Source organism: Diospyros lotus, chromosome 12 (assembly GCF_014633365.1).
Source record: "Diospyros lotus cultivar Yz01 chromosome 12, ASM1463336v1, whole genome shotgun sequence".
In the NCBI taxonomy this organism is placed as follows: Eukaryota; Viridiplantae; Streptophyta; class Magnoliopsida; order Ericales; family Ebenaceae; genus Diospyros; species Diospyros lotus.
The window spans coordinates 17,326,447-17,345,983 of NC_068349.1; the positions used below are offsets into that span (position 1 = coordinate 17,326,447).

Below are 19,537 nucleotides of genomic sequence, written 5' to 3' on the forward strand. Positions count from 1 at the left end.
ATACCCGGGTTCATGCGTTGAGGTTTTCCCTCTTAAGCAGGATTGTGTTATGCCATTGTGTCGATGTGGTCATGTTACCTTTAGAGAGATTGTATTTTCTCCAGTTATGGTTAAGTTCTATGTGGGATTCTCTTGAGCTGAGATATGTCGATTTTATTCACGGTCTGCATATATTCACGAAATGTTTTTGAACTCTCACTTAGATGATTCAGCATCTTATTTTGGACTTTGTCCCTAAAATATTCAAATGTTCCAAGTGAAAGCAGCAGTGCGAAAGGGAAGAGAATAGCCGAGAATTGACAGTAACATGTAGGTGCATCATAGTATGTCTTTTGGATTATGATGTATTTTATTTTGATGATGTAATTTTAAACGATGGTATAATCTTAAGGTTATGAATGAAATGGCTTCGGTTATGTACCATATCAGGTTTCGATATAGCTTCTGCATTTATGATGATATTACCGTCTTAGCTTAATGGTTCTAAGTTTGATGTGCTGAAAAGGTGATATGGGATTGTTGGGGAAATGACTTATATTATGTATTTGTGGAAAAAAGAATATATCCCCAAAATCCCGAGTTAACGCATGCTTGGGAAAAACAGGGTGTTATAGTTGGTATCAGAGCATAATTTTTTTGGAGACTTAGGAGAAGTCTGATTTGGAGATTTGGGGAATAGCAATTTGGAGATTTAAGTTGCTATGTTATAGTTGGTACTAGAGCGAACTGAATAGAAATCCCTACTTGAAATTTGTGGATTGTTGGACGGAGTTTTATGGATTATTGATAACATAGAAATTGGTGATTTAGGACAAATCTTGGAGAATGACAAGGATTTGAGCTATAAAACTTTGAGTATGAGACATTACTAGGAGAAATCTGCATGTAACATTAGAGATTAACTGTTGTTTCAGTTTGTGAATTCAGAGCGAACTAGCAAAAAACCTTGATTTGGAGACTCAGGGGTATTATTGGGAATTGAGAATGATCGAGTCATGGATGGTTAGTTCGATGTGACATAATCTAGCTGTCAAGTTAGGTTTGTGAATAGGTGATATGAATCATTGAGGTTCGAGTATAGGAGTGATTTGGTATTAATCGAGGATCCTAGGGAAATGAGAAACTTAGGATAATTCGGTTAGTGTTTTTGAGAATAGAATTTGGAAATTTCGAAGTTTGATTTTGATGATGGATAGTGAGATAAGGAATTGAGGTAAAGTTACCTCGAGGAAAATGACTCCTGGAGACGGGTCAAGTATGTTGGGTTTAGTATCGACTTAAAGGATAATATGGTCGAGGTATAGTCCAGAACTTCGTAGAGGTCTTTAGAGTTAGAAATTTTAACAGTTTATCATATCAGTAGGTTACCCCTAAGACGATCGCGTAGAAGCCAAAAATCGTTAGCAAGATTAAGGTCGCCTCTGAAGTAAGTTGGCAACAATTAAGGAAATGTTCTTTTTCAGATAGTGAATACTCGGGAAACATATCACGGCAGGCTTTGTAACAGGATGGGTCATATGACTGTTTTGGGAGACTAGCTGAATTTGGAGTTGCTTTCATAAATGGTTCGTTAGAATCTCGTATTAACGATTATTTTGCAGACACCAGATACATTGGAAATCTCAAGGATTCTAGGGGTTTTTGAATGTGGAATCAATGATTGCGGAGTCGAGGTACGTCTAGTTCATGGAATTCTTATATCAATCTTGAGGATATTCAGGTAATGATGACTTAGGATCCTATTGCCCAGTCATACTTTATGTAGGGTCGTTCTCCGGCATATTATGGTATTAGAGTCTACCCAGAGGAAGAGAAGTATATTGGCTGGAAACTAGAACCTACAGCTACTGGCCCAAAGTGTGTTTGTGGAGTGTATGCTCCTTGCACAGTGGATCTAGATACAACGCCTCGTACAACCCTTATCTCTGCTTTGTTCTTCTATCGTCTCATGACTAATCATTTTACGGCAAGAGGAAAAACGTGAAATCAGAAACTCCATCCTCAGTATGAACCACTTACTACCTCCCCCCCCCCCTATCCAAATCTGATTCTATAGCCTCTACATCTCGCACATCATCATCCTCTCAGATAAACTCTCTTTATGAGATTAACTATCTGCCAGATGAATCTCGTGTTCACCCAACTGAGATTCCCCTTGTAAATCCATATTCTACCTTTACCAAAACCCCTTCTACGTCCTTGGTCCGAAAGATGAAAACTCTCATCTATCCCTCCGCCCTAAAATCTCAAGTTAAAGAATACATCCAGGCTACCAAGTTTGACCAGTGCTTAATTCCTTCCCAGCAGAAGGAACACTTTGTCACACTTGAGCTCCCAGCTCACCTACCTCCTACATGGGTCCGCGAAGGATACACTCACATCCATTTTGGTTGTATCCGATTGTCTCTCACATTCCATGGCCGAAAAGGTTTGGAAACTACTTTCAGAATCGTTCTTCTTGATTCACGGTTTGCAAATTACCAGCATGCTTGTATTGGTACAGTTGAGACCACTCTCAACTCAGGCACACTATTTGTCACGCTATTTCCTAACTTCAACATGCCTCTTTGTGATCCCCATCTACTCAACACTTTCAAGGTTTAAGTCCAAATCGCTAGAGCAAAACCCAGCGTTCCTACATATGATGCCACCCTTCAATACCAGACGGCCTACCGAGTCCAGAATCATACTCTAGATCTAGCTCTCCCCCACAACCAATCTGATGTCCTTCTCCTCCAGGTTGACTCCAACGAAGTTCCTAGTTGCATCCATGTTCCTCGACAACTCTCACGAGATGAGCTTATTAAGCTCCTTCCCGATGCATGGGTCACCGATTATGAAAAATACCATCAAGGAGGAAGAACCTCAGAGCCTATCCAATCCTCTGATCCGATCTATCAAACTAAACTCGATGGATCTGTTGAAATTACCTTTCAACGAAACAAAGAAGTAGCCCCTCCTTCTTGTTTCTCTACCCAGTTTGCCATACAGCCCGTTGAAAATTATCAACAGGACCAGACCGGATCTAATGAGATCTGAGAATTTCATGCTAATGGCACCCCAGTTCCTAAATGGGTTAAACAACGGTCCCACATCATTCTCCCAAATGGTCTTCAAATCGACCCAGAAGAATGTGGTTGTGATGATTGTCTTGTTGATTTAGACAATATCTCTCCTGCAAATCTCACTACGGCATTTCTCAAGGATCTCTATCGATCTGACCAGATGAAGATATCTCTTACCATCTCTAGATCAAAATCTGATTGTCGTCCCTCCAGGACATCTTTTCAAGATTGCTATAACAGAGGTGATCCAACTATTGGTCTTCTAGGAGAACCCTTAGGTAAATTCGACTATCATGTCAAGTTTACACCTCCACTAAAATCCAAAGCCCGATTATCCCTACTGGCTGGGATACTATTATTGAAGAATATGAACCCCCTCCTCCACCCAAAACCTCCTCTATTCCCATCTTACCCCTTACCCATCCCATACTTGCTATGGTCCAACCCACAACGACCCCTTCCACATACCAATAGGATATCCCTCTCCTTGAATCCATAGAAGACTCCACCCAACATATGAAGGACAAAAATCCGAACATAGTCAGATCTGATGGAACTCCTACTAAGGCCTCCCCAACTGAACAAGTTTTAAACTGGTAATCTCTGAATGTTGTTTCTTAGAATACCATGATTACTCGCATTACCCAATCTCAAAACCGTCTTGAGACTAAGATTGATAAGGTCATTCATGCTGTCATTAATCCGTTACAACAAATGGAGAAACGGATGAATGATCTACAGTTAGAAATCAATCACATGAAGCTTGACAGGCAAAACTTCTATCAACAGGAGCAAGAACTCAAACGGCTTCGCCAAAATTATCCTCGAGCTGTTGAAATGGAAAAATAGATATCAAGGATCATCCACAATTGGTCCTCCAAAAGGATATTTCAACTATTGGCATGATAAAACTCACTATGAAGCTGATATACAAGCTATCAAAGGTCTTTACGGAGATTCTACCAAATTCACCCCACGAAAACCTCAATGACCCAAACCAACTCCTCCACCTACCCTTCACAACTTCCCCTCATCCTCTCCCCAAATGATAACTAACCCTATCTCCCATTTTTCCACAGATTCTGAACCAACAGACACTTCAGATGAAGAAAGAACTCCCTTTGTTTTTGCTACTGAAAGATCTACTACCCCTCTGACCCTAAGCCCAAATACCTTTGGCTACTAAACCAACCTTAATTTAGGAGCCTATGAGCCTTCTCTTCATCCTAGTGACGTCCCTGACTCCCCTTCTCGTCACACTATTGATACTGCCCATTCCACTTCATCCCAAGGATCTAAACAAACATTTTCGAGAAGTCGCAAAATGCTTCTATGCCCTTGGCGGTATGAGTGATCCTAATCTCAAGCAACAGTTCCTTAACTCCATCCCATCCTCCATCGGATAGGAAGTTTCCCGACATTTGGAAACCAAAGAGCTCTCTCTGTCAACAACCTCACTTGGCAAACTGCACCAAATGGTCTTAAAAACTATCCAACAGTTTTGTTCACACCAACAAGCACATGCTAGTATCAAAGACATCAGCACCAAGCTAGCAAAAGCTTGTACCCGCTGTAACACCCCGTCTAGCCAGGCGTGTCACTATAAGGGTATTCTCGGGATTTCTTTTCTTTTTCTTCAAGTTCAACACGCGCGGTATATCAAGAACAGTCTTCACATGCAGATACAAAACCCCGCGAACCCCAGCCTTGCCCGTTTAACTATCAAGATCAATAATCTTAAACTAAACGAGTCTTAATACAACGCAACGGATACATTAATACCAAAACACCATAGTTCTTACATTGTATTTCCATAGCAAAATACGTAATACAGATCAAATGATAAAATCGCTATTATACAACTGTTCATTTACAACCTGAAATGCATATTAAAGTCTCCAAACGTTACGACTTAACAAACTAAGCACCATTGGCCCTCAACCGGCCACATCCTTGCCCTCGCAGCAGTCCCTGGCTGGAACATTAAACGTTCCAGGGGCATAGCCCAAGTTAGATGATAAACATCTAAGTGACGGCATAAAACAGTTTATACAATGCATGAGAGACACACGAGCATGGCATACTCAGACAAACGTAAATATGCAAGACACGTCTAACTTGAGAAATCACCCTGACATACTTAATCCCCGGGTGCCCTACCGTGTCACTCGGTTACCAGTCCCGGATGCCCTACCGTGTCACCCGATCGCCAGGACTAACCGTGTCCCATTCTCAAGAAAACCCCATCCCGTCCCACACAGAAAACAACATTGACACAAATATCAATACCCCGATGATATGAGAATCACACGCCATGCACAGACTCTTTTGTAAGTAAAAACAGTTGATGCAATATATCACATGTATAATATGCAAATGATGAGATGAATAAATAAGTGGAACGCTTTCGCAGAACAACCCAAGTTCCGGAGGGTAAAACCGCTCACTAGAACTGGCCCCATTTGCGTGTAACCTAAGTTTGGGAGGGTAACACCGCCCACCTGAACCCACTACACACCTTCCAACACATATTCAAGATAAGGTAAAGATAGGATTAGACCACTCACTTCGAACGAATTTGGATTGCCTCGATCCTCGTGCACGGCCTCGATTTGCGTGCCAAACCCCAAATACTTGAACTTGTGCCCAACCTCAAGCCAAGATACTTCCTAAACATCATATTTAATTAAGGAAGCATTAAAATCTATTTTCCTCAATTTTTTCATAATTTCCTCTATTTTCTCCCAATTTTCACCTCAATAATTCCAAAATAATTATTTCTTCAACTATTTTCCAAAATATTTCAACACAATAATTCCTAGAATAATTAAAGATAAATATTGGAATTAAAATTACCAAAATATCCCTTCGCATGCGCTCTCACGCGCCTAGCGCGTGGCTGCGCGTGAAAGCTGGCGCGTGCAGCCACGCGCGTCGTCTGCTTCCTCAAGACTGGCCGGCGACGACCCCTCCGATGACCGATCTGATCACACCGCCTTCAAGCCTTCGATTAGTCGATCCAAATGGCACCATTTTCTGGCCGAAAGGACATCGAAAAAGGGCCCAAACGGCCAGTTGCATGTGGCGGAAGGCGGTCCGCCACCTTCGATCGGCCAAACCCCAAACGGCCTTAAGCGAACACCAAAATCCCTCAAACTACTCACAAAATCTTCTCCGTTTCATAAGGATCGAAAGCCTCTTATCCATTCTCATCGATTCATCCTCTAACACGATCGATTTGAGCTCCAAAAAGTCGAAACCCTCGGCCTCTTTTTATACCCGAAAACCGACCAAAATCCGGCCAATCACCGACCACCCTTGCTCCCCAAGAATCCCACAGTTGTATACAACCTTCCCCAAGCAAGCCTCGGCCATCTCATCGCCGAAAACGGCCTCCACGTGCGGTGGCAGTGCGGTGGCCGAAATCCAATTGTGTTCACACTATGCCACTTTTGATAAATTGTAGTTTAACCCCCTTGCTTCTTCCTTTGTCATTTCAGCCCTTTTTCTTGTGCCCCTAAACTATCCAAACATACCACTAAGTCCCATAAGTTTAGTACATCTCATTTGACCCTCGAAACTCCTGAAAAATTACCATTTTGACCTCCCTCGGGCAAAATTAGAAAATTGCACTTAGGCCCGATTGGTCAAATTGACCTTAAATCGATTTGATTCAACCCGAAATCGCTTAAGGGTTGTTCTGCACATTAAATACTAGTCCTTGACACGCTCCGTTGACCTTTCGGACGTTTCCTACGTCGATTCGATTTTCTTAGCCCGGTCGACAGCTGTACCGAAAACTATCCCCGATTCCTCTTCTCTCATCACTAAAAATCATAATTCTAATCACTTGTTGATACTGTACAATTTTCTTTGGCTATCTAAGGTCCGGGTTACTCCCTCCGACTGATTTAATCATCTAAAACTACGTTAGTGTGTCATATAGCCTTATTCTTTCAATAATTCCAATTATACCCTTCATTAAATATCATTTATACTTTTAATAATTTTCCGGGTATTACACCCGCACAGACTTACAAATCAAATGCAAAGAAATATCGTGTGATTGTAGTGGACACCGATCTCATCATTACCGAAAGGTCCGTTCTCACCAAAAGCCTCATTTCTGACATAGGCCTAAGTCTTTCCACAAAACCAAATTCTCGGTTAGGAAGAGATTTTTCAAAAGAAAGTTTCATAAAGGCCAAAATAAAGGAGACAAATGTTTCATCTGCCGCAAGCCAAGACATTTTGCAAAAAATTGTCCTCAAAACAAAGCAAAAAAGGTCCTTTTCCATGTTCAAATGGTAACAAAGATCTCGTTACAAGATGATGATCTTGAGTCTCTATTCTCATAAATAAAAGAAGATAATCCTCAAGTCTTGTTTGGAATCTCCTATGCCTTAGATGAAGATTCTTCTGAAACCTTCGATACTGATTCCCTTCAATTTGAGGTCTCTCCCCTACAGGCTGTGCTCCCAACCCCTTTCCTAAAATTACATATCTACCCTAATAAATACTCTAAACCCATTGTTGTAATTGATCTTTTTGATACCGGTGTTGCTACATCCATCCTAGCCTCCTTCTTTCTGGAAACCCCATAACTAGTATTTCCAAGCTGCTAATGGTGAAGTTTTTGCCATAAAGCACAAAAGCAAGCCTGTCTACCTCCAATTTTTCCCTGGTCTCCAAATAAAGAAAAAGTTTCTTGGCTCAACCCTTCCTGGAAAAGATCTCATCCTTGGATGGGATATCATAAGCCAACTATGGAAAACCTGAATCAAACCATTGGAAAAAGGCATCCTGTACAAAGGTTCCTTTCTCCTTTTTGTTCCTTTCGGAAACCTTTTCAGTTTCACTGAACTATCAGAAATACAAACTCATCTTCTTACAGACTATTGTGCTGAGACCCATTCTGAATTCCTTACAAAGTGTTCATCTCCTTTTTGGCAAAACCCCGATTTCTTCATTTCTCCCCCCTTTAAAAAGAATAAAGATATCAACCCTATCAAAGCCACCCATTCTAGTATGAACCTTGATCACTATACCCTTGCTGTTCAAGAAATGACCCAACTCAAACCAAAAAACCTCATTGAAGACGCCACTTCCTAGTGGGCATGCCAAGCTTTCTATGTCATCAAAAGAGCATAGCAAACTAGAGAAAAACTCCGTCTTGTCATCAACTACCAGCCTCTTAACCATTTTCTTGCTGACAATAAGTTCCCTCTCCCTACCAAACCTGACCTCTTTGCTCACCTAGCCCATGCAAAAGTCTTCTCCAAATTTGATCTTAAAGCAACATTTTGGCAATTAGGAATCCATCCTAAAGAACGCTTTAAGACTACTTTTTGCATTCCCAACTCCCATTACCAATGGACAGTGATGCCATTCGGTCTCAAAACAGCCCCCTTCTTATTTCAAAAAGCCATGACCCGTATTTTCCAACCCAACGTTCCTAATGCTTTCACCTACGTTGACGACATACTCATTTTCTCCCCTACCATCCAACACCATTTATCCCTCCTTCATCAGTTTCATTTTATCCTTAAGTAGTATGGCATCATACTCTATGCAAAGAAAATGTCTTTAGTTGTCTCTACCATTGATTTTCTTGGCCTCACTATTTCAGATGGACAAATCTCTCTACAACCCCACATTATCCAAGAACTCCAGAAATTTTTGGATTCAAATTTAACCCGTACCCAGATCCAACAATTCCTAGGCATAGTCAACTATATTGCTGACTTTGTCACCCAACTCACCCCTTTGGTCTGACCGCTTTAACACCTTCTTAAGAAAAACCCTCCCCCCTGGAACATTTCCCATACGAAAGCTATTCAAGCCCTCAAACAATTGATCTCAACCCTTCCCCCTCTCCATATTCCTTCTGATGGTACCCACATCCTCCAAACAGATGCCAGTGATCTTTATTGGTTTGCCATTCTTCTTGAAGAAAAAGATGAAAAAACTGTCATCTGTGGATACAAGAGTGGTGCATTCAAAGACAGTGAACTCCATTACCACTCTACATTTAAAGAAATCCTTGCTGTTAAAAGAGGAATCCAGAAGTTTCAAACCCATCTTGTTAACCACCATTTTCATATCCAAATGGATATAACCCATTCCCCCGAATGCTCTAGTTCAAACAAAAAGACCTTCCCCCTTCTTTACCCGTTGGCAAGAATGGATCTCTCGCTACTCTTTCACAGTCAAGCATATTCCTGGAAATAAGAATATCTTAGTCAACTTCCTCACCAGACCTTTCTCACCCAAACCCTCATTTCCTCTCCAGATCCCCATCATTGCCATGTTCCAACCATTACCAGCACACCCTCCTGAGTGGCCTCGAGTTTTCAACCTCCCAAATGAAATCCACTAACTCATGCTCCATTACCAACTCTAAACCATCCGACACTATGGTTCCCAGCACTTTGGCAGCCTTGGAGTCCACCCTGAATACCCCTTCTACACCTTGTTCTCTTTTCTACCTCACATGGATTTCCCCGAACCCCTTCTATGGTTCCTATGGTATCTACTTGACCAGCATACCATTGCAGTTTAGTTCCACATCCACACCTAGCAACAATGGCTCAAACCATCCCGACTTCCTACTCATGCCATCCAGTTCCTAAAAAGGTTCCACCCACTATCCTATTGGAAGCAGTACTTCGCCAGCATCTCTTTTCGAAATGAAAGTCTCCAGACTGCTCCCCACAAGTGGTACATCATCTTACTCTTCACAAAGACTAAGTGGTATGCCACAGATACTCCAACTGCAATATCTTCTAGATACACATCCACTTTTCAGGATTATACTTTCTTCCCCTTCAACCTCCATTCTAATTAGATGTCTTACCCCTGAGAATTCAGAGAACTCCAGAGATAACTCTCCATCCTCAACAAATTCATTCCTTCACAAATCTGGCCCAAGCTTGAAGATCATGCTCCATGGGAACAATTCCCACCCCGATATATGAGAAAAATCAACAAAGCCCAAACTGAATACCTCCAAAGCATCTCAATTCCAAAACAAGCCCAAAGCAGCAGCTCGACCCAACCAGAAGAACCAGCCCAAGCACACACTAAAGAACCCTGGTGGAAATGTATGGGTATGCCCTCTAACCCATATGACTCAGATATACCCAGCCCAGAATGCAACCTTGACACTCCTTAAGACCAAGCCCAGCTTCCAAGCCCAAGATCCCTACAGTCCAATGTTTGTGCTCCCCTCACCCATGACGATTGTTTGTATTATTTCTACTTTTACTGTAATTGTCATCACATGACACTCTCGTCAAAAGTTACATGTGACCCCTGTCTATTTGTTAATCTGTCTGTCGGCCCCTTTCACCGAAAGTGGCTTTTCTTTTATTATCTTTCCCTGTATTTGGATTTATGTATTATTATGACTAAAGAGCATTCAATGCTCTCTGTAAGGCTCCTCATCCTCTATAAAAGAAGAGCCTCTCCTTGTTGTAAGATATCGAAGATCCCCTTCAGAAATAATATAACCCTTGTGTTTTCTCCATGATTTTCTAAAAACCCTTCTGTTTCTGGTTTCTTGCTCGTACTCTTGCTCCAAGATGATCAGTCCATGAGCCAGCGTACATATGGCTAGTATGCTTTGCAGTTGCCCCCTTGGAGGATCCTCTGTATCAGAACGTCTCTGTATATACTGCTACAATCCGATATATCGGGGGTGGCCTTGCACGTAAAAGAATAGGGCTTAGAGAGGCTAGCCGGCCAAAGAGCCATTTCGAAAGCCTATCGCCCAGTCATACCTCGTGTAAGGTCCTTCTCCGACGTATTAAGCCATCAAAGGTCTTTACGGAGATTCTACCAAATTCACCCCACCAAAACCTCAATAACCCAAACTAACTCCTCCACCTACCCTTCACAACTTCCCCTCATCCTCTCATAACCCTCTCCAAATGATGACTAACCCTATCTCCCATTTTTCCATAGATTCTAAACCAACAGACACTTCAGATGAAGAAAGAACTCCCCTTGTTTTTGCTACTGAAGGATCTACTAATGGTCAGTAGTGACAAAAAGAAATCGGATATTATAAGAGAGGGATGTAAAGATTTTAGTTAGATTTCAATTGATATTAAAGGTTGAATTATGAAATGAAGATTGGGAGATAGATGGAATCTATCAAAGAGTTTTAAGGATCTCTTGATGAAATAATTAGGAAATGATTATGGTCAATTGGCAAAAAATTTATGGAAATGTTGAATAGACCATATTGGTATAGTTGTCACAGTTGGTTAAAGACCTACAATGGGAAATTTTGCGAAAGGCACGGCATGCCTTGTATGTATAGATCATGCGAATTGGAAAAATTACCAAAGATTAGAGATAATGTGTAATCGAGGTATTTAGGTCATTTCAAATTGAGAGTTATTATCAATATTGGTGATCTGACTAGGCAAGTGCAAAATTTTGAGGATGAAATTTCTTTAAGGGGGGGAGAATGTAATACCCCATTTCGGCATATGGTTGGCATGTAATTTAGATGAGTATAAAATACCGAAAAGTGGGTTTGATAGTAAAATAAGTCGTCGAATCGACTGTAGAGAGTGCTCGGGAGCTTAGATATCGAAGGATAATGATATGGTATTAATGAGCATTTTGAGAAGTGATTTATAGCATCGAAAGAAATTGGATCGAGAATAATTTTCAATATAGCTTCGGATCATGCTGAAAAATCAAATTGTAGTAGGGGACTTCCTAGAAGTGAACGAAAGCCTGAGGGGGCTCGATTTTGCGTAAGGAGAAACCCTTGAGTGATTTCGGGTTGAAACGAAAGGATCTTCGATCAAAACATAAATTTGGGCCTAAGTATAATTTCTTAAAATTACCCGAGGAGGTCAAAATGATGATTTTTCGGAATCTTTGGTGATGAAATGGAGATTTTAGAACTTGAGGGTCTCATTGGAAATGATAGAAAGATGCTTAATGAAAAGGGGCAAAGTGTAAAAAGTCAAATTGAAGGGGTAAAAGTGTAATAAGCCAGAAGTAGGAAGCTGCAATGGTCGACCAGCCTCTGTCGACTGCGATCGATGCTTCCGACCATTGGGATCTCGAGGGAGCTGGTCGGGAAAGCTCAAGGACCAAGCCTTGACCTACATCCAACAGCGGGGTGGCCGGAATTTCAAGAAATCCGACCAGTCCTGGCTGGAATGTCGAGAGCCCTACAACTTGGATTTTGAGGTGGTTGTCACTACGTTTGGATCATCCAAGGGGAGCTTTAGGCATTTAAGGCATCGGTGCAAGCGGCCATGGGTGTTTCGAGGGTCGATTTCTCCTATAAATAGAAGCAAAGTGGTCGACGGTTTTTGAAAATTTGAGCTTCAAATCGAAGGGGTTAGAGGTTGAATCGAGAGCAAGTGATAGAGGGCTTTTGTTCTTAGATTGGAGAGGTTCATTTCTAGAAAATTTGGTGAGCAAATGAGTGGTTTTGAGTGGATTTCGAAGCTCGCCGAAAAAACGAGGCGGACGCATTGGCCGAGGCTTTAAGCCTCCGATTGGACCCCTTCTGGCCGTCTTTTCAAGCCATTCAAGGTGCCATCTGGATCGACTTGAGGAAGGGAGCATTGTGGTGGAGGAACCACACATCGCCGATGTGTCGTCATTGGAGAAAAAGGCCGAAGCATGGCATCACACGCTGGCTATTACACGTAGGGCGCGTGGAGGTGCGTGCCTATGATGTAATTTCTGATTTTTTTTGTAAAATGCTTGAAAAATTATTTTAGGAATTATTATGTAAAAATATTTGATCAAATAGTTTTAGAGATATTTATTTTAGAATATTAGTGAGGAAACATTGGAGGAAAAATAAAGAAAATGTGAGGAAATTGAGGAAAAATACGTTTTAATGCTTATTTAAATAAATATGATGATTAGGGTGCTTTAAGGCTTAAGGTAAAGTGACTTGTTCGAATTTAGAGTTTGGCACAAAAATCAAGGTCGAGTAGAAAAATCGAGGTTGTGCACGTTTTTTGAGGTAATATGAAATTTGTCGAAGGTGAGTGTTCTAATCTAAAAACCCGATTTTGTGAGGGTTTTTACCCTAAACTTGAATTGAATTCATGCAAAAGGTGTTTTATCACATGTGAACGGTTTAACTTGTGTTGGTTGTTCTCATGAGGGCGATTCGTCCCTAAATGTTTTATGCATGTGCATTGAATTTTGTATGATAAATTATGTACATGAATGTGGTTTTTATGTGATGCATGTTTTGTTGCAGCATTGGCATGGTTATGTGATTGTCCATATGGGATGTGGGTTGTCAACCTGTGTGGCACTTGAGTGATAGCACTCGGGATGCGTGCCAAGGATTAATGCTATGTAATCCACTTGGGACAGGACTGAGACGAACTTCACCCTACAATACTTAAGTGGCAGGGCTGAGAGTGGGCACCACCCCGATTGTTGGCTCAAGTGGCAAGGGTTGAGAGTGGACACCACCCCAGGTGCCTTTGAGAAATAGCATTATTGCCTAAGGGGATGTTAATTCTGGGGATAGTGTTGATCACCTTGTGGCCAGGGTTCTATTAAGATTCAAAATGCTTTTGAGTGGGAGCGTAATGCCAAACATGATATAAGGGTGATACCCAGGTTCATGCGTTGAGGTTGTCCCTCTTAAGCAGGATTGTGTGGGATGTGTGTGGCACTTGTGTGATAGCACTCGAGATGCGTGCCAAGAATTAATGCTATGTGACCCACTTAGGACTGGGTTGAGACGAACTTTATCCTACGGTACTCAAGTGGCGAGGCTGAGAGTGGACACCACCCCGGTTGTTGGCTCAAGTAGTAGGGGCTGAGAGTGGACACCACCCCAGGTGCCTTTGAGAAATGGCATTATTGCCTAGGGGAATGTTGATTCTGGGGATAGTGTTGATCACCTTGTGGCCAGGGTTGTGTTGAGATCAAAAATGCTTTTTAGTAGGAACGTAATGCCTAACATGATATAGGGGTGATATCCAGGTTCATGCGTTGAGGTTGTCCCTCTTAAGCAGGATTGTGTTATGTCATTGTGTCGATGTGGACGTATTTCCTTTAGAAAGATTGCATTTTCCCCGGTTATGGTTAAGTGTTGTGTGGGATTCTCTTGGGCTGAGATATGTCGATTTTATTCATAGTCTGCATATATTCATGAAAATGTTTTTGAACTCTCACTTAGATGATTCAGCATCTTATTTTTGACTTTGTCTATGGAATATTCAAATGTTCCAGGTGAAAGCAGTAGTTTAAAAAGGAAGGGAATTGCCAAGGATTAACGGTAACTTATAGGTGGATCGTAGTATGTCTTTTGGATTATGATGTATTTTATTTTGATGATGTAATCTTAAACGATGGTACAATCTTGAGGTTATGAATGAAATGGCTTCGGTTATATACCATATCAGATTTCGATCTAACTTCCACATTTACGATGATATTACCTATCTTAGCTTAATGATTCTAAGTTTGATGTGCTAAGAAGGTGATACGAGATTGTTGGGGAATCGACTTATATTATGTATTTGTGGAAAAAAGAAATATATCCCCGAAATCCCAAGTTAATGCACGCTTTGGAAAAATGGGACGTTATATCTAATGGCGATTTTTAGTAAGTGTACGGATCGCACAAGTAATAGAGTAGTGAGTAGAATATCATTCCCACGAGGATTGGGTGATAATTATCAAAATTATATTAATCCAAATGTTATTTAAATAATTGATTAAGGAGAATTAATTTAAGAAAATAAAATAATAACAAATAAAGAAAATATGGAGAGTTTCAAGATTTGGAGAGCACTAGGATATTTCGATTTCACTTAATAAATTCAATTTAATTTAAATGGTTGACAATCCAAATTTAATTATTCATTCAATGATAATTAACCACACAAGTCAAATTTTTACTTATGTTCCAATTATATTCTTGTGGTGTTTATTATCTAGATCAAGTTATAGATTTTTCCTTCCAGTCTAAATCTATATTAACATATCAATCGAATAATGGCCAAGTATTTGATAGCATTAAGCATAATAATAAACACTTGCATGAATAAAGAAAATCAATCCATAAAAATCAAATTATCATAATTAGACTACATCAAGACACCATAGTTATAGAGTTTAGTTCATATTACAAATGATAGAATCCATAACAAAACAAATGAACATAAATATAGAATTTAAAATAAATGGAAGAAGAGAATAAAACTCTTTTGATGTATAGGATTTCCTTCTTCAAAAATGTTATCACCACTTCTTAAAGAAATCTTCCACCAAGAGTGCTCCAATTCTCCAATCCTTCAAGCTCTCTCACCTCTAACTCTTCCAATTTTTCAACCTTTCTTCTCTATTTATACTCATTCATTTCTTCTTTTCCTTAATTTTTTCCTTAAAACATGGAATACCCTACCTCCATGTTTTCCTCCTCCATGATTTTCTCTCCATGTTTTTCTTTTCCATGTTTTCCTCTCCATGTTTCATGTCATCCATGTCCACTCAAAAGTTTAGGTCCCATACTCAATACAAAATAATCCCTTAAAATATTAAGAATTACAATTTAGGGATTTCTGTAAGATATGGGCTTAATTTAATTAGACTTTTGGGCTAGGCTTGTTAGATCCAATGGGGCCTAATTCTTCATGAAATAGGCAACCCAAATAACCCTTAAAATTCCTGTTAATCCATCTACAAATCAGCCCAACCTGGAGAAAATGGAATGCAAAATTCGTAGGTAATGTTGAATTTTTGACAGTTTTGACCTTCAATCACTCCAACAACCATAACTTTCTGTAAAAAAATTCGAATTTATACACCGTTTAAAGCGTAGAAAAGTAGATGTATAGAGATCTCGCATATATTTTTTCCAGAATTTTTTAACATTCCAATTGATACAGATTTTATTTTTAAGCAGACCCTTGAGTAACGAAAATCCATAACTTTTGCTCTTTTTTCTTACTTTTCCTTCAAATCCTATCAACATGATAAATTACCTAAAATTAATATGAAAAACATATATAATAATAAGAATTAAGCATAAAATCAAGTAAGAATAATATAAAAAATATTAGCACATCAACATCCTAACACGCCAAATATTACGTGGGAGGACATTAATCATGATGTAAATGTGGCAGAGTATTGTTATATTACCCTTCAGGACACTACGACTGAATTATGGACCTAAGAGGTAGCTATCTCGTTAACTCTCATAGAAATACGATTACTTTGTTGATATTCACTTAGTGTGTTAATACTGTTGACACGTATCACAATGGGATATGGGAAAGTGGTGGTTTGATGTTGTGACCTGTTTGGACTTATTGTACTTTTGTTGCTTTATTCACATTATAATTTATACTATTTCTAGCATACCTTGATTATACTTGTTGAGTTTTGTGACTCACTCCTTTGTTTTGCATCATTCCAGGTGAGAAAGATGGCTAAGGGAAAGGGTTAAGTGCAGTAGAGCCTGAGTCTAGGGTAGCTTATGTACAGCGATACCTCAACTGAAAGATCCGTAGGCATGCTAAGGGCGTGAAGATAGACTTTAGGTGTGTTTTACCTTTTTATTGTGCCCTCTGTGTTGTGAGTTGTATGAGAAGATAGGTCATGAAGGCTAATGTTATGAGTAGGAGTTGTAATAAATTTTGTGGCCTTGCCTTTGGGGCAACAATAAAGAAGGTCGTTTTGATTCCATTGTATCTATATCATCTAATGTAACGTCCCACCTTCCTGACTTTCCCTGGTAGTGGGTTTTCGAAAGGTAGGCGTTACAGTATGAACATAATGTGATAGAAGATCCCAATCCAAATGCACAAATTTTTTTGAGATATTTTCAACTGCACAAAAATTCTTTAACATGTGTTACCCCAAATGAATTTTATAGTTTCAAATGATATTTTAGACCAAAGTCTTCCAGATAGAGAAGGTGATGCAATGGAAAAGGATAGAGCACATTTGAATCAACCAAACTTAGAAGAATCATATGAAAACTTGTTTATGTTGTTAATGAAGAATTTACTAACACATAGTCTAATTAGTTTAAATGTGTACTTTATTTCTATATTATTATAACTACCGATTTTCCAGTGTTTATGTATTATACTCTATCAAATTACCGCATTTCAATTGAAACTGTTAGATTTAGATCTAATCATATGCAGCGCAATAAAAATTGTTTTTCAGGTATCACATTTTTCATATTTTTACTCTTTACAAAACGAAGAATAAAAAAGGAAGAATACTTTTGACAAAATCTGATTTCACCACAAAGTCACCTTCCGTAAAATCCTCCATGTGTAAGATGCTGAGTCGGTCCACCCGAAGCTACCTTTAATCCAAGATCGTCTAAGGAGAAGAACTATAAATTTAAAATTTTCTTTTTAATTTCTGGTTACTTGATATAGGGGTTTATGGTCCTATTTATAGGAATCTGTAATGAAACCTTAAGTGTTATTGGGTTAGGCTTAATGTGTTAACATTAAACCTATGCCAATTATGAATAATATTAATAATTTTATTCATAATAAAATTATTTAATTATTCTTATTTATCTAATAAATAAATGTGTCAAAATTAGTAATTTCCAAAATTACTAATTTATCCTTCTCTTAAAAGTGATTTCTTATTGGGTGGGACATTCCGATTTTACAATTAAATTGGCGATGAGAATAATCTATTATTAATTCTCGTAAATCATAAGTGATATCTAGCAATATGTCTTGACTACCTAATTAAATGTGAAGTGGGTATAGTAAACCTTTTACTACAATTATGTGGAATACGATTCCTCTATCTTCCTATATTCGAACAAGATATGAGATCATGGACAGTAGGTCAAATCTTTTAATTTCGTCATATGACCAAATCCAAAACTATTCTTAACTAATATAACACAACTTATGGAACACATATTCCATCATCATATTACCTCAACCAAGGATTTATCGTCAAGTGATTATCGAATCGCATAAGATATCCTCCTCACAAACCTCGAGGTGATAAATTCCATGTTTGATGTACACATACCTCATGCACCACTGAATTAGGCACATAAATACGTATAATCATTCCTGATTAGAACAAGTATATAGTATTGTTGATATGCTAATCCACCAATGCACATATATCTATGCCATCTTAGGTCTAAGGACTGCTTGCACATTTGCAACTAACATTTAATCATTGACCCGTGAGAAAGAACCCATGTGATTCAATGTTAACAATCTTGTTCAGTTAACTCGTTCCTATAACAAGCACCCATTCATCTTCCTTCCATATCTCATATAGAATGAAACGAGACTCACCAACCTTCACAGGTTTCTATTATCCAAGTTAGGAACTTGTTTACACCATAACGAACTGTGGATTAATCATTACTCATATCCTTAACACTTAAGGATCATATCAACTCCTTATTATACTAATGGATATATTTTTAATTTAAATCATATTGCACTTTAAATAAAAAAATAAACTTGTCATTTTATTAATATTTAAAGAATTATAAGATCGAGTCACTTTGTGTCACTAGAATTACAGTCGCCTTATACTCCCACACAACGGTCTCCTTTCACACAGTCATCTTCTACTCCCACACAACTGTCTCCTCAACCTATTTGGGCAGATGGATCTTGAAGACAAATGTATATGGATACAACCTATCATTGTGTTGGAGTAAGCATTTATAACTCCAACCATCTACCTTTAAACTATTCTATATATTAGTTCTAACATTTTTTTTTATTTACAACTTTGAGCCAACTAAGGGATCTTCAGGCCATCTCTCAACTATGTTAAAAATCGAATTTGAGATTTTTCAAATACAGTACTCTTCAAATTTGACTGTGATTATAATATTGTCAAATTTGATTTTGATTAGGATTTATCTTATCTGGAGAAATATTCTCATGAATCATCTTCTGATCAAGATATGATTCCCTGTATACATCTATAGATGATTTAAGTCTATAAATAGATGCCTAGCTCACTGAAATTTAGTGTCACAATATCACTTTTGTACTAAGAATATTTGTTTAGTGATATTTTGTTCTTTCTGCCCATGGTTTTTTTCGATTTGGGTTTTTCAAGTAAAATTTTGTGTTCGTGTGTGTGATTGATGATTTGATCATAATTTGTATTCGATCCAATTTCGTAACAAAGTGGTATTAGAGTTGTTGGATCAAATCATTAACATTTTCCAAATCTCAGTAGTTGGATCTACATCATCATCATCTTTTTCATCAGTTGGTTTCAACTTGCCCAACCCTAGCCGTCGTCACCGCTACCATCGTTGTTGTTGTCAACCACTCCCACCACTGCCATCACTGTCATGAGCCACCGTCGACCACCCTTATCACCGTTGTTCCCTGCGTCCTTTGCCACCAATAATGTTACCTTCACAACAAGAGGTTTTGTTTTTCCCTAAGCCTTATGCCTCCAACCCCCACTGCCAGCAACCGTCA

General features: G+C 39.0%; 1 long non-coding RNA gene across 1 annotated transcript in view; it reads left to right on the forward strand.

Moving 5' to 3' along the window:
* Window positions 1-16,774, forward strand: part of LOC127814047 (uncharacterized) — a 31,578-nt gene extending 14,804 nt beyond the window's left edge. The window contains exon 2 of the long non-coding RNA XR_008026260.1: window positions 16,501-16,774. This is a non-coding gene — a long non-coding RNA (uncharacterized LOC127814047). The remainder of the gene's footprint in view (window positions 1-16,500) is intronic.
* Window positions 16,775-19,537: the final 2,763 nt, after the last annotated feature.